Here is a 17,160-nt window from a genome sequence, read left to right on the forward strand (position 1 = left end):
CGTTATAATCACTTAGTGATGTAAGTAGCTCCTTCACTCCCCATAAGGTTTGGTTACCAGTCCATGACTCTATGTCATATGATTCTTTGTGTGTTTTTGAAGTAATCTATGCAATATTATACAATCTAATATATCCTATATAACTATTGCATACATGTATTAAATTGCCTATCCCTATAAATTAGCTAGTCTAAAGATTCTAATAAGCACAACGATTTAACAAATACATCTGCTTAGTAAACAATGTTACATTTATTTACCAAGAAAATAGGAATATACTACACAGCAGAATTAGGAAAAACTAACTTAAAGGTATTAAAAGAAATTGCAATGTTACAAAGCTTACAATCAGAACACAATAAAAGAATATACTTCTCATATCCTCTAGCTAGATTCGTTGGCTGATCTCACAATGTTGAAAGAGAGCTCTGTGCTGCATGGCTTAGGCCCAAACCAGCATTCAGAGCAAGGTCTCAAGATGGCAGAGAGACAGCCTCATGGCAAGGCTTTGCAGCGAAAAAAAGAGCTCTCTGTAACAATCCTTTTTACAAAACTCACTCATCAATCATTCAAACTCCCCCCATTGTCAGTCTCCTTTGCTTTGGACTAATCAGTGTTCACATCACAATCCCCCTTATATTACTGACTGTCTTGCCATAATTGGCCTCTGGGGGCAGTGTTTGTCCATGAATCATCTCAATCCGACCTGGGTCCCATATTTCTGAGTCTTAATCGGCTACATTCCAACTTGGGGGGGGCGGCATCCTGTCCTCCGGGGAGTGCATTTCAAAAACCATGGAAGCCTGGCTGATTTTGGGAAACGGTTGTGTAGGTAATGCCAGAAATATGATATTGGACCATGTCGACTTCCAACATTTTTTTTTTTTTATACATACATGTAGCATTGTACACACATAATTATATTGAATTGTACCCATCCAACCTTCTGATCCTGTGCAATTTCACTTCCTGATACTAGAGTCAATTTGATGCCCCTCTTTCTGAGTGGTTGATTATAGCGGATACGTTCTGCTCCCTCCTATTTTGGAGAAAACATTAGCAATACAGTTCACACTTCTGTGTTTTTAGTCTGTACCGAGCCCGAGTCCTGGAACACACATGCATTCTAACACTAATTTCTGGTTTATTTCTGGCCTTTCACTTCCTATGACATGCACGATTAGGCCAAGCACGGAGTTACGGCGTGACACGAGATACTCGTCCCCACCTACATTTCCTTACGTTGGGCTGTGGACACGTGCAGGGCTCCCGGACGCTGATTGCGCCTCACGTGTTTGCACGCTGACATTTATGTTGCATGGTTGATGTGAGTCATGTCAATTGGTTAGTGAAACAGAGGCTTGGCTTGGTCAGAACGTTGTTACAATACACCTCTATTGATTAATCACCATGTCATATGACCATGATTGGAACGCATGCCGACGAACCCGGAAGTTAGATTCCACATGGTCTAAACAGATGTTTAATGTTTTTATTAGTTATATTTGTATATATAAGTGCAGTGGTGGCAGGCCAGCATATACCCCAGTTGAAGTCTGTAGACGAAATGCGTAGGGTTGACATGCTTGCTGAGCCACATTTAACTGCGCATTTTTACCTGTTCAATTGAACCTGTTTTATTATAACACCCTTTTTGTTTGGGTGTTGGAAATTTTATTTTTGAATACATTTTTTTTATCCGTATTTGGATTTACACCATGTGGAGGCATTCTATTTTTTCCATACCTTGAAAATTACCACCATTATTGAGAGGATTGGAGATGACGATCGATGTATGCAACAACTTTGATCGAGTGGTGAATGAGAGAACCGAGCCCTCCGGTTTTTAAAATCCATCCATGTCCGGTGCATTTCTGTGGTGAGTAAAGGTCTGTTGGAACATCTCATCCATCCAGACCTGATCCATATCCACCGTATTCCGGTACAAGCTCGTTTGACTCACCGCCATCAGCTTGTGAGTCCACCATTGCTGGTAAGAGAACCTCATCCCTTTCCTTTCCTTTTAGAGTTGAGAGCACCACCCAGGGTGTCGGTTCAACCATAGAATACACCGAGATGCAATACAGAGATCCAGATAATATAACCACTATCCTGCATTTATCTGTATGAACTTTTGTCTTGTTATACCAATACGGACGTTTATGTGTTTCTATTATTTGTGTATGGTGTACCTAGATTGTGCGATTCCACCTTCTAGCAATTCACCTGGGATTTCAGGCACTTCGGTATACTGCATATGACTATTGGAATTTTATTTCTACTGTCTCCATTTCATATTTGAACCATCTATATGCCATAGAGTAGCCTCTCCTGCCTTTCACCAAAGATATATAGATCTGTTGAATCACTGTTTAAATATGTTTTTAACAGTTTTTGTTACTTTAGTTTTATGTGATACTTAATTGCTCATATACCTTTTTCCTTGGATTACATGCATTTTCACAGTGTTCGCACCATTCTGTGACATAGCACACCGTATTTCTTGATTCACATTAGGTCAATGTGGGTGTGTGTGATTTCATGCTACTTTAAGAGTTGCGTTTTGTTGTACACACTCAATTTTGGTACAGTTTGCTTTGTTATATATTACTTACTATATATTACACCATGTATCAGTCTAGGTCACTATATGCGATTTTTAGATCATGTTTGTGGTCACATAACGGAATATCTACACACTTGTTTACAAATTCTATTGGTTTGCATTGATTGTAACTTTTTTTGCAGTCAAATTCTAGAGTGTTATATTATTGTATTTAAAACACAATCTGACTTCCATTCTGGTTAGGTTTTTGTGGATTATACACATCACCAGCGCTACATGTTTATTTCATATTTCACAATACAATTAGTCTAATGTGTTGGCTGCTCACACCTGAGGTTGGCGCAGTATTTCCACCCTATACTCACTTTATTTATACAAAAATGTAATACAAATTCCTAACTGAGTTTTAAAATATGAGCTCTGGATACAGACATTGTTCCACCGTCATGGGTGTCCGCAGAACTTTTTTTTGGGGGGGGGGGGACGCTTCGGCAGCGGCAATACACAGTCACATTTAACCCTTTCTTCGACCGCTAGTGGGGGTTAAAAGCGCCCCGGGCCTAGCGGGCGAATAGCGCCGCTAAAACGATGGTAAAGCGCTGCTGAAACTAGCGGCGCTTTACTGATAACGCGGCCAGATGGCAGTGTGAAATGGCTCTTGAGATAATTCAGCATCACTCCATGCCCATATAAATATAGCCTATAGAATGTACATCTTTCTTTTTTTTTTTTTTTTTTATAATTGACAATTTTTATTAAGCATTTCAGTATACAATACAATAGTTGAAAGTGACATTGCATGTGATAGGACAAAAACAAACAAATTTGTGAACTAAAATAAAAGAAAAAGAAATTATAAGAACATAATGTTCATAACAGACTCCTCTAGGAATGGGGAAAGTCAGACCAAAGAAATCTAGGGTGACTATTGAAAATTGTTTGGTCCAGACTTCTCAAAGAGAAAGTATGAGAGAGGAGAGAGAAGAAAAGAAAGAAAGTGGAATTGGAAGGGGTAGACAGAGAAAGAAAGGGGGTCCATGCATTTAGAGCTCATCTCTCCAGGGCCCCAAGTGTGTACCATCGCTCAGTACAGGGAAGGTCTCAAATGTACATCTTTCTATTTGCAATGTATTGCAATACATCTGTCGTGGCCATATTTTGATCCTTATGAAAACAGCCTATACTGTATAGGTATTGCAATACACTGCAATATAGAAAGATGTACATTCTCTAGGCTATATTTATATGGGCATCATGGACTGGTATGCCTGAGAGACTGAGTAACTTCCATAGAAAGTGAAGAAGATATAACACACACAAATATATTTTTCCAGCAATAGCTCAGCTGTCCAATTTTCCAAGCAATATATATATATATATATATATATATATATATATATATATATTCTCCTAACTGGAAAAGTGGCACTGCAGTGCTGTTACCTGTGGTTCTTCAGTGATGCGATAGCACTGGCAGCGTATTCTCTCTCTCGGCCACTGCACGCACCTCTAATAGGAGCCGGCGCCGCGCCGGCCGGATTGGCATATCGACATTACACAGGCAGGCTGAGGCAGCCAATCATGTTCCAGAACAGCTGATATGTCGAGCAGAGGCCCGAGCGGCAATCGGAGCCAATCTGATGATCAAGCCTGGGGGTGAGGGAGGGAAGGACAAATGTCTGTATCAATCTGTGATAAGACGGAACAGACTTAGAGCAGCCCCAGGCCAGCAGACGTAGAAAAAAAAGTCCACAGCTGCCGCGGAGGCGGCCGTTGCGTTTCACAGAGCAACTGTCTTCACTCTTCAACACCTTCTTATGATTCCAGGGGGGCCAATTGCCCCCCCCGCCCTATGCTGTGGACGCCCATGTCCACCGTTACTGGCGAGTAATGAACAGTGAAATACATTATGATATCACATTACAAAAATTGGCAGCCACATTAATACCAAAGCGTTTCGACCCGTGCAGTCGTGGTCTTCAGGGTGATTTTTTCTGGAGAAATATATCAGAAAACTCATTTTGACACTTTATAATGTACCAACATCTGTATGTATAATAATGGTATATTTCCAGCTCAGAGGATGGAATTCAAAAAACGTGTGTCCCATAACCAGAGTTTTTTTTTTTTTCTAAAATTAAGTGCAAAGATACAGGAATCTCCACGTGCTAGTCCCGGCTCCCCCGAACGGAACCAGCTTCAGCTTGAACACCAGACTAGTTAATCCCCATTCATATTGATCAGTTTATATTAAAAATATTGACCTTAACTTGAGTTGAAAAGACGTTTGGCTATATTGCAACATATATTGAAGTTTACTTTATATCTAAAGATCTTACTGTTAATGTGCCACACAATAAGGTATTGTATGTGATAATTGAAAAAATGAATAAAAGTGATTTGTAAGAGCTTACAATCTAAAGTTTATATATTGTTATTCCTGTCTATCGTTGTAGGTATGATGTCTGCAGAAAATAACTGAATTTAGAGTACTAAAGTTAAAGAGATGCATGTTTTTTCAGATTTATACTTACCTAGGTGGGTGCAGAATTGGTCTGATGCTGCATTTGTCCCTGGCTCCTCTAACACCGCCAATCGCTCGGTTGTCACAGCTCGCTGAGCATAAAGCTGCTGCTTGTCAGTCAGCAGCTCTCTGCTCTGCCCCCCATGCTCACTGGGGACTGGGCGGGAGTGGCTGGCTCAGGCTCTCAGCGGCTTGCTGAGAGGCTGAGCCAGGTGCCAGTCCAGGCAGGTGGGCAGATCCCAACTCCATTGTTGCAATCTTGTACGAGTCTAGACCGGCTCTGTGACGTTAGCTGAGAGCGGGCTTCAGCCCACTGTCTGCTGAAAACGGGTCACAGGAGTGCAGAATGAAGTACAACCAAACAAGCTTTGGCTGTACTTCTCCTTTAACTGGTTGCCGACCAGCCGCTGCAGTTTTACTGTGGCAGAATGGCACAGCTGAGTGAAACGATGTTGCCTTATGTCGCTTCGCCTTTTGGCAACTAGGGGCTCTCGTGCCGCTGGGGGCACACGCGTGTTTCCAGAGCCGATGCAGTGCAATGACCGCTGGGCACTCGTGATAGCTCGTGACAGAGCGAGAACCAGGATCTGTGTGTGTAAACACAGATTCCGATTCTCTCAGGGGAGAGAAGACAGATCGCGTGTTCATACTATGTATGAATATTGATCTCTCTCTCTCCTCCCATACAGTCCCACCCCCCCTACAGTTAGAACACACCTAGGGAACAGAGTTAACCCCTTGACCGCCCTCTAGTGTTAACCCCTTCCCTGCCAGTGACATTTATACAGTAATCAGTGCATTTTTATAGCACTGATCGCTAGACTTGTGCACAACGGGAAATTTTGTTTAGTTTCAGTTCGTTGTCATTCGTAAAATACATAATTTCGTTCTGTTATATTCGTTATGTTACGTTAATTCGTTTTTGTATAATTCGTTATTATTCGTAGAGTGTCGATATTCGTTATACTGAATCTCGAATCATGTTGAATTAATTTGTTATATCCACTATAATTTCTTTCATATTAGTTGAAATTCGATATTTATGTATGTATATTGATTCATGATAATGATTCGTAGTTTGGAAAGTCGTTTGTTTATTGAATCTGTTAACACACACAATGAAAATATCTCTTCTCCTCTGCTCAAATACAATACAACACCCTTCTCACTCAGTTCTCAGGAATGCACTTTGCCCTTTAATCCAACCTCCAGCACAAAATTAATCAGCTGATTGGACTGTAAGATTTACTTTGAGTTGACCTTTTGTTTCATTAGAACTTTAACAAATTACTGAATCATGTTGAATTAATTTGTTATATTCGCTATAATTTCTTTCGTATTAGTTAAAATTCGTTATTTTTTTTATTCAGACATTCAGATGCATCCGAATGGTGCAAAATTCGGCCGAATTTCGATTTGTTACGAAACAAATTGCACATGTCTACTGATCGCTGTATAATTATCAATGGTCCCAAAAATGTGTCAAAAGTGTCCAATTTGTCCGCCGCAATATCGCAGATAAAATTGCAGATCACCGCCATTACTAGTAAAAAAAATAATAAAAATAAAAATGCCATAAATCTATCCCCTATTTTGTAGACACTATACCTTTTGTGCAAACCAATCAATGTACGCTTATTGCGATTTTTCTTACCAAAAATATGTAGAAGATTATATATCGGCCTAAACTAAGGAAAAAAAAAATGTGGGATATTTATCATAGCAAAAAGTAAAAGATATTGTGTGTGTGTGTTTTTTTTTTTTTTTTTCAAAATTGCCGCTCTTCTTTTGTTTATAGCGCAAAAAATGAAAACCATCGTTTTGCAAAAAATGCTCTGGTAATTAAGGGGTCTGGTCTATAATAAGGCTTACCTGTAGGTATAGTAAATAGCTCCTAAACGTGCACCGTTTAGGAAATATTCATACTGCATGCAGCCGCTAACATCATCGGCTCATGCACTCTGAAGGGAGGGCTAGAGAAAGGGGCAGCTGCAGCCAGGCAGGCTGGCAGTGCCTATAGAGGTGGTACTGGGACCAGTAGCCACAGGAATAGTACAGCTAAGCAGTGGGACTTCTTTTTTGCTACACTACCTAAGGGGCCTGCGGTCCCTGCCTGCAAAGGGAATTTGCTATAGATGTAACTGAACCTAGGTTGGATCATCTTTTCAGTGCTAGCTGATCCTGGGAGATGTAGTTCTACAAACAAGATTGTGCTGGAGGTAGAAGAGGTGAAGTGTGTATATACTGTGTGTATAGTTGTATCCCTGAAGAATTCTGTTGATGAAGTGGAAATCCCATAATAACCCTATCCAATATCCATGTTCAACTCCCCTAATAAAATAAAAATAAAAAAACTGCAAGGACTGATTCCTGACTCCAGCATGTGTGGAAATTGTGTGTGTCTGGCTGTACAGGGTGGGAGATACCCATATTCACCAGGGGCTCCTACGGGGGTAGTGCTACAGCATGAAAATGTATGGGATAACACATTCGTGCACACACAAGGGGCCCTAATGTAAACTTATACTAAGACAATATAGAAGTTGCTCAGCTCACTTTTTGAAAATGCTAGATGACTGGCGGCCATGCCATTCTAATGCTTCAAGACTAACTGAATGATTATTTGTAAAAAGTATGCGAATAAATAGACCTGTCTTTAAAATCTGCATGCTTGTTCCAGGTCACTGACTCAGAGATGATTAAAAATCCAGAGACAAAAATCTAACATCCCTAAATGTAGACCCGCAATGGCAGTCTCCATTTTCTTAGTACATGTTAGTTTTAGCTATGGAAGCTTATCATTTACATAGATTCTAGGAATGCCTGATTAACCAGGTACAAGGGTTATCAGAAGCAAATCTGAGCAGCCAGCCCCAATGCATGTCACCTGCACCTCGTCACCCAACCTAGAACCTATAAATCATAAGAATCCTTTACTAAAGGGATGATTCAGCAAACCTAATCAAGCAAGGCTAGTTTCAATAAACAAAAATAGTTTGAACATCTCCATAAGAAAGAGGCACTTTGCAGAAGCAGTGTGGTTTAGTAGCAGACAGCAAAAGAGGGCCAGTTTATGTACTATATGTATAAGAAAGTGACTCAGATAACACTGAATGGATACAAATCAGTGACTCCCCACCATGCACTTGATAAAAGACACTCTTAAGTAGCTCACAGCATGGTGCTGATGAAGACGGCAGCATTTTTGTGTTAGTCAATTATAGAAACTGCACAGAGAGTACAGCTAAAAACACAAAGAACGAAAATGGCTGTAATGATTGTAGTCTTGCCCCTCACATCAACCAGTATAACACAAGCTGATTAAGGCATTATTTCATGTGCTTGTAGTTAGTGCTTTACTTTAAGCTGTCAGCATTATGGTTAAGAGCGTCCATGGAAACCAGTGAGAATCTAAAGATTTTGGCTTTAACGCTGGACTAAGCAGAGGCGAAACAAACATCAATAGCTAATCTATACATCCATTGGTTGTTTTTTGTGTATTTCTTGTACATATACAGATTTACTTATAATGATCCTGTCACTACCCCATAAACTATAATTTTACTACATCCTATAATAGTTGTTTGGTGCCCACACATGCCTAGTAACCTGTACCTTGAGAGTCACTATTGAGGGACCAGGCAACCCTACTAAAGCATTGCAATAATGCTGTATATTGCTTCATATATAACACTGTCCTTTCTGTCACATCACCAGTTCAATACAATATACATATAATTTGGATACTGTAGCAGACATACATACATATTTTGTGCAAAAAGACTCCTTGTGGTTTGAGGGTCAATTTAAAGAAGATGTTGGCCGGGTAGGTGCTGTGACTCCCTTCTGTTGTCACTTTGGTCTAGACACTGCTCAAATTCATTGTAGGTAAGGAGTGGGAGGTATTTTTTTATTTATTTCCCAACTGTTTTCCTAGTTTGTAATATTCAGATGGTGCGGAGCAGTGAGTACCTTCTCTCTGACCGGCACTGAGACATGCAAAATGCTACTCTTATTTGCTCCAGATGCTACTTAAAGTGGCTGTAAACCAAAACCTACAAGACAAACTCATAATGAGCTGGTATGCATCGCATACCAGCTCATTATGAAATACTTACCTTAGATTGAAGCTGTTGCAGCGGTCCCCACACACCACCGCGGCCCGCGATGTGTCTCCCAGAGTTATTTCCAGGTTCGCGGGCGCTGTGATTGGCCGGAACCGCAATGACGTCACTCCTGCGCATTGCGTGCGGGAGCCACCGGTCATGGCACGGCTACTGAAGAAAGTAGTGCCTGCTTGAAGAGGTGCCTGCATCTGGTTGGATACAAGCACTGTTCGGCAACATTTTCTACCCGCCTCCTTTGTTTGAAAAAAGTTGGGTGGGAGAGTGCCAATAGGACCACTTGCATAGCGAATTTTGGCCTGTTCATCAGGAACCAGGTAAAATTAGCTCCATGTATGGCCAGCTTTAAGTAGGACTTTAAGGGGATTTTCATTGTCTGATTTCAGTTGCAGTATGAACCATGCATGGGTTCAGTGAATCACAAAGGCTACACTTTAACATCTATCTACTGTATAAAGAGTAAGCCAATCTTTCATAAGAACAGGGTGTAACGATACCCCCGTAAGGGCTGCTGGGTATTGCTTGTCCTCTTGTGCTGTCGTGACCCTGGGAACTTCCCAGCCCTTCTGACACTCCAGGTTCTGACATGATGTATATCCCTTTAAATTAACCACAGACATAATCTAAACTGAATTCAGAAAGCAGACTTCTGTATTAACTAAGACAAGCTGTGTGTGCAAAGAAGGTGTCAGTCAGCCATACCCTGTGACAACACCCAGGACTGGTCAATTTGGACACACTGTAGTTAGGTATGTACAGATTAACAACAGACAATAATTAATAATAACACTTGAACGCACAAAGAAATAGAAAACACAACATTTGAATGACTGCAGACAGCACAATGTTCGGTGGGGGGCTCTAACTAGAGTAAGGCTGGCCTACAGGGAACTCTACTCCTATGAAGACCAAAATGGGCAAGCCATATTTGGGCCAGCTCATGCCCTGGAGATGGTGGCATAAGGGTAGTCCAAACGTCAGACCTGAACTCAGTCTTTGTCAGCACGTTGGAGCTCAAAGAGTACAACTTAAAAGAGCACAACTGGGGGGGTGTGGCTTGCACATGGCAGGATAAAGACATGCTTTGCTTGAGCTCCTGGCCGTCTCCCGACTACCCCGACTATTTCAGTTAGATACAGCACAGTATGTACTCCTCAAAGAAGAGGACGGCAAAGAGGAACAATAAACCCACAAAATCTTCGCCAAAGGCCCCATCATTGAGTGAAATCAGGTGATTATTCCTACTCTCACAACTGCACTCCCCAGAACCTAAAATGGCAGACCCACGTGCAAGCATGGTGGGGAACCAAATGACTGATAACACGCCAAACTTAAGTATGATGCCCGCGATTCCAGAATCGCACCTGGGTACACCACCAGACTTCCACCCTGATCCTGAAGGCCCATTGCAGTCATCATCCCTCCTATACCGAGCGGACCCTGAACTTCGCTCTCTGCTCCAGGCACTCCCCACTAAGCTGACATCATGGTCTTGATTGGCACAGTGGTGGCGGCCCACAGAAAAGAACTCAGAGGTTAGAACGGAGCTGAAAGGCCTCGCAACTAGGCTGAAAAAAGGAGAAACATCCCTAGCTACCCTAGACCATCGGCATTGGAGGAGCTGCAAGAGACGCACATGGAAGCCCTGATTAACCAGCAACTACACCAGGAGGACATGGAAGACTGGAGCCGAAGGAACAATCTTCGGCTCCGAGGCATACCGGAGGTCACAGGAGCTGAGGATTTTGCTGACACGGCACTCGCCATCTTCCGCAGCATCGAAGGGGTGGAACTATCAGAACATGTAACACTAGACCGCATACACAGAGCGCTAGGCCCCAGACCATCGGATCCAACGAGGCCCCGTGATGTGATCTGCAGATTGCATCACTACACGCATAAAGAGCATATCATCTGGAAGGCCTGGGAAGCGGGAAAACCGGAGTTCGATGGCGTCTCCATCAAAATACTCCCAGATCTCTCACGTGCCACACTACACTGACGAGCACTGGACCTTGCCAGACGCAGAGATGCGACATACCAATGTGGATACCCACTATCTGTGACTTTTCGAAATGACCAGAGATCATTTACCCTCCAGACACTGGCAAGGCTTCCAGCACTATTTGAATTCCTAGACGCGGAACCGATTGATGTCCCCAATTGGCTGACCCTCCTTCCTCACTTTCCCAACCGCCAGTACCAACCAGCACAGAGAAGAGAGGATTTTCTTCCCAGGCAACAGAGGAACCGCCGTCGCCCTAGAGCTCCATCTACGGAGGCGGCCCGGGAATCATTATTATTATTATACAGGATTTATATAGCACCAACAGTTTGCGCAGCGCTTTACAACATGAGGGCAGACAGTACACTTACAATATAAACAATACAGGAGGGATCAGAGGGCCCTGCTCGTTAGAGCTTACAATCTAGAAGGGAGGGTCAAGTGGAAACAAAAGGTAATAACTGTGGGGGATGAGCTGATGGAAAAAATGAAAATACAGTTGTTAGGTGTGGGTAGGATAGGCTTCTCTGAAGAGAAGGATTTTCGGGGATCGTCTAAAAGCTAATAAAGTAGGAGATAAGCGGACAGATTGGGGTAGGGCATTCCATAGGATTGGAGAGGCTTTGGAAAAGTCCTGGAGGCGAGCATGGGAGGAGGTGACAAGGGAGCTAGAGAGCAGGAGGTCTTGAGAGGAACGAAGACAACGAGTAGGTTGGTATTTAGAGACTAAGCTAGTGATGTAACTGGGGGCGAAATTGTGGATGGCTTTGTATGTAGTTGTTAGAGTTTTGAATTGAATTATTTGGCCGAGCAGAAGCCAGTGGAGGGATTGACAGAGGAGTGGCAGACACAGAGCGATTGGTAAGGTGGATGAGTCTGGCAGCGGCATTCATGATAGATTGAAGAGGTGATAGACTATGTAGATGCAAGCCAATGAGAAGGGAGTTGCAGTAGTCAAGTCGAGAGATGACAAGCAAGTGAATTAAGAGCTTTGTTGTGTCATAGGTTAGAAAGGGGCGTATTTTGGAGATGTTGCGGAGGTTCAGGCGGCAGGATTTAGACAGTGATTGGATGTGTTGCTTGAAGGAGAGTTCAGAGTCTAGGACTACACCTAGAACTTTGGCATGTGGGGATGGGCTTATAGTTGTGCCATCGATTTTGACAGAGAGATCAGGGGAAGGGGCATATGGGGGAGGAAAAATTATAAGTTCGGATTTGGATAGATTGAGTTTGAGGAAGTGGTGTGACATCCAGACTGATATATCTGATAGTAAATTAGTGATACGTGAGGAGATAGAGGGAGTGAGCTGAGAGGTAAAGAAATAGATTTGTGTGTCGTCAGCGTAGAGGTGGTATTGGAAGCCATGGGAGGCTGACCCAGGGAGGCGGTGTAGATTTAAAATAGGAGAGGTCCAAGAACAGAACCCTGGGGACCCCAACAGAGAAAGGAAGAGGAGAGGAGGAAGTAGAGTTATAAGAAACGCTAAAGGTGCGGTTGGATAAGTAGGAAGAGAACCAGCGAAGTGTACAGTCACGGAGACCAAAGGCCTGTAGTTTTTTGAGGAGGTGGGGTTGGTCAACCGTATCAAAGGCAGCAGAGAGGTCCAGGAGTAGGAGTACAGAATAGTGTTGATTGGTTTTGGCCGCTAGTAGATCGTTTGTTAGTTTTAGGTGAGCAGTTTCTGTGGAGTGGTGAGGACGAAATCCAGACTGAAGGGGATCAAGAAGGTTATTATCAGTGAGGTGTACGCTCAGTCGGTTGTAGACCAGACGTTCGAGGAGTTTGGATAAGAAGAGGAGCAAGGAGATGGGGCGTAGGTTGTTAGGATTGGATGGGTCCAGTGAGGGCTTTTTAAGTATGGGTCTGACAAGTGCATGTTTTAGTGAGTTGGGGAATATGCCAGAAGAGAGGGAGAGATTGAAGATGTGGGTTAGAGAATGTAGCATAGGGCCAGAGGGTGAACGTAGCATTTGTGAGGGAACAGGATCCAGAGGGCAGGTGGTAAGGTGGACATTAGCAACTAGTTTAGCAACTTCGTCTGTATTGGTGGGGTTGAAAGAGGAAAATAATGATTGTGCCTGTGGGCATGAAGTGTAAAGCGTGGAGGGTGTCGGAACAGTAGAGATCTCAGCGCAAATTGTATCAATCTTCTGTTTGAAGTGATTGGCAATCTCCTGGGCAGTAAGTGAGTTGCGGGTGGAGGCGGTGGAGGACGAAGTAGAGAGTTGAAGGTGTATCAGTCTTCTGTTTGAAGTGATTGGCGATCTCCTGGGCAGTGAGTGAGTTGGCGGGTGGAGGACGAAGTAGAGGGTTGAAGGTGGAGAAGAATTAACGGGGACAGGATGATAAGTTGCTAATGAGAGTGGTAAAATAGATCTGCTTGGCAGAAGAGAGGGAGAGATTGAAGATGTGGGTTAGAGAGTGTAGCATAGGGCCAGAGGGTGAACGTAGCATTTGTGAGGGAACAGGATCCAGAGGGCAGGTGGTAAGGTGGACATTAGCAAGTAGTTTAGCAACTTCGTCTGTATTGGCTGGAATTGTATTTTTGGAGGGCAGATTTATATTGGTTGAAATCTCTCTGAGACTTATGCCCCGTACACACGGTCGGATTTTCCGATGGAAAATGTCCGATCGGAGCGTGTTGTCGGAAATTCCGACCGTGTGTGTGCTCCATCGGACATTTTCCATCGGATTTTCCGACACACAAAGTTTGAGAGCAGGCTATAAAATTTTCCGACAACAAAATCCAATCGCGTCAATTCTGACCATGTGTGGCCTGTTCCGATGCACAAAGTGCCACGCATGCTCAGAAGAAATTCCGAGACGGAACAGCTCGGTCTGGTAAACTTAGCGTTCGCAATGGATAACACTTTCGTCATGGTGCAATGTTAAAAATGGTTTAATACAGCGCACTCTTCTTCTTTATAATGTGAGAAGAATGAAGTAGTTTTGCTGCTCATAGTCACACAGACTTCTCACAAACTTCTTTCTTTATTATTTATCGGGATTCCCTCAATATATTTTGATTTGTCACATCTGACAACATTATTTTTGTGTTGTATTGTTTTTTTTTTTGTTTTAAGGCAGATTATTTTTTTTTTGGTTTGTATTTTTTTCAAGGCTGATCTTTGTTTTATTGTATTTTTAGTTTTACTCCAGAATATTTTTGTGTGTGTTTTGTGTGTCAAGTTACCACAACACCATTGATATGTTGTTATATTTAATCTGTAGGAGATTGTTTGGTGTTGTTGTCTCTTGTTAATTTCACATTGTACTTTAGAACTGTACCTGAATCATCACCAACAAACTGTCCTTTTTGAATGAAAACACACATAGGAGAGTATAATTTTCCAAAAAATTTCCTTTATTAAGGGCTCACAACTAAGCAAAGAGGGAGGCAACGCTGGAGAAACAGCAGAAATGGGTTAAGCCTTGGACCCCCAGGGCACACAACAACTATTTTCAAGCAAAATTGGTGGCCTGAGGAGTCCTTATCTAAGGGAGTGCAGTCTGGTCCAGAAGTCCCAGAGATCCGGAAAGCAGCAGATGACATCTGTGTCCCCAGGCTGTGGTCATACAAGAGACTGCATCTTTTGCCAGACCAGACTGAACCCAGGGCCATCACTCTCTGGTCTTCCTTCCACGCCTCCTTCCATGCTGTGGCTCTGGTGGTGGAGTTGTGGCAGCAGGAGGAGGAGGAGGGGCCAACTCACTCAGGTGGGTATTGGGTGTTAGTTCCCCACTCACCCCCTTCCTTAGGACTTTACACAGAAGGTCCTCACATATTTTGCGTTGACCCTCCTGCATGCCCTGCAGTTTTGTGGCAGCCATGCAGGCAAAGGCCTCTTCAGGAGTGGGTAAGACTCTGAGGGACGCAGAAGCCTCCTGAATCAGCCTGAGGGCAGAATCCTGCATGTGAGTCGCCTTCCTCGCTCTTTTGTATGGAAGGCGGAGGGGAGGAACCTGCGATTCGGTCAGGCTTCGACTTGTCCCAGGCTTCTCCTGGCTGACACTTAGCCCCGCCTCCTCCTGGCTGCAACTTAGCCCCGCCTCCTCCTGGCTGCCACATTCCACAGCCTCCTCCTGGCTGAGGTCTTCCTGTGTATGAAAAAGGGACATTGTTTTAGTATTTGTTTCATCAATCACACACAATTTTCACCTCCTGACTGTTGCAAATTGAATGTTAACAAATATAACAGACTATCATTCTGAGCCCAGCATTTTTCATTCTTGTCCCAATTTTGGGTGCCCACTACTGTCTATTGATATGTAAAACACTTTTTTAAATCAGCACTTAGTGATCAATAATGACATCTAGTAAAGATCGTTTATTTATTGACCAGAAATCTGTAGAAGAATGCTATACCTGACTCCAGCTGGGCTCCTCCACTTCTTCCTGGCTGGAAGGCCCAGGTTGGACATCGGAAGCCTCAGCTGGGGTGGAAGGAAGAGTGGAAGGAAGAGTGGAGAGGGATTCCCTGACTTCAGTGTGGTCTGACAGAAATTGCAGTCTCTCATAGTACCACAGCCTGGGGACATAAACATAATCTGCTGCAGCTCCGGATCTCTGGGAATCTGTGACCTTCTTGCACTCCCTAAGATAAGTGCTCCTCAGGCCACCAATTTTGGTTTTTAAATAAGGGATGGTTGCTGTGGGGACCACCGGCTTCACCAACACCAGCAGTTTCTCCAGCGCTGCCTGCCTCCTTTGTTTATTGTTGTAATGGGGGTGTCTCATCTGCCACAGACAGGACAGCTCCCTGTACTTGTCTATGAACAGGGGGAGGAAATTGTGGTTGTTGAAGCCATCCATTTTCTCTGCAAGACACAACACAAGACAAACCCTAAGGTCAGGCCAAACTCTCCTAATCTTGTTACAATATAGGCTTCAATTTCGAGCAGTATAGGCCCAAGTTTAGATCTTACCTTCGTTATCACGATCAGTGCCTCCGATGCACCTTCCTCCGCTCACAGATCGTACGTAATACGCACGCGTGTTACGCTTTATACACACTGCGCATGCGTGTAACTCCGCCCACACCTGACGTTCTTTCTAGTCTATTCCCCGCCCCTTTTCATTCTGCGCAGTGGGGGAAGAGCACATGGCGGAGACACAGCAGGTGCGTGCTAATTACAGCAACGAGGAGGAGGAAAGCCCGGAGCCGGAGACGTCCCGATCCAGAAGGAGAAGCTTTAAGGCCTCAAATATGTCCTTTGGGGAGATGTTGGAGATGGTTGACATCCTGAAGAGGGCTGACTATGATGGAAAGTATGGACCTTACCACAACCACAATGTCAGAAAGGCCAAGATCATGGCGAAAGTGGTCAAGAGTCTGCACCGGAATTTCGGGGTACGTCGATCGAAAGATCAGCTCAGGAAACGGTGGTCGGACCTCAAATTACGAGAACATGAGCAGTACAGAAAGATCCGGAGAGTGCTGCAAAAAAGTAAGTAGTTGTGCTGTGTTCCTCTTCTTTTTGTCTTTATTACATTCGTGCTGCTCCATGTGCTTTTCTTAAAGGTGTACATTTTAAAATGGCAACTTTCATGTTCATGGGCACATTATTCGTTTGTATCAAACATTTTTCTTTCGGCCTATAAAACACCATTGTTTTGGCCATATGCATTTGGCCACATTTTTTACGCCCTACTTGTATGAAACTAATTTGGTTCTGTAGATGGCTTTGTTACTAGAATGAAATGCAAACTATATTCTGTGTAAGGAGAGGACACTGAGCAGCTGTTTTCACATCTGGACACTGGAGCACTAGTGTGGGACACCAGAACACCATTTTTATTAGGGGGTCTCCATCTGTGAAGCTTGTACCAAACAGGTAAAGTATTGCAGCTTGACAAAGGACACTGAAAATGCTACATTTTGGAACTCTGCCAAAATAGACAATTGTACCCCACTTCCAAGCAATGTTTCCTATTTATAG

Source organism: Aquarana catesbeiana, linkage group LG05 (assembly GCF_042186555.1).
Source record: "Aquarana catesbeiana isolate 2022-GZ linkage group LG05, ASM4218655v1, whole genome shotgun sequence".
Classification (NCBI taxonomy): domain Eukaryota; kingdom Metazoa; phylum Chordata; class Amphibia; order Anura; family Ranidae; genus Aquarana; species Aquarana catesbeiana.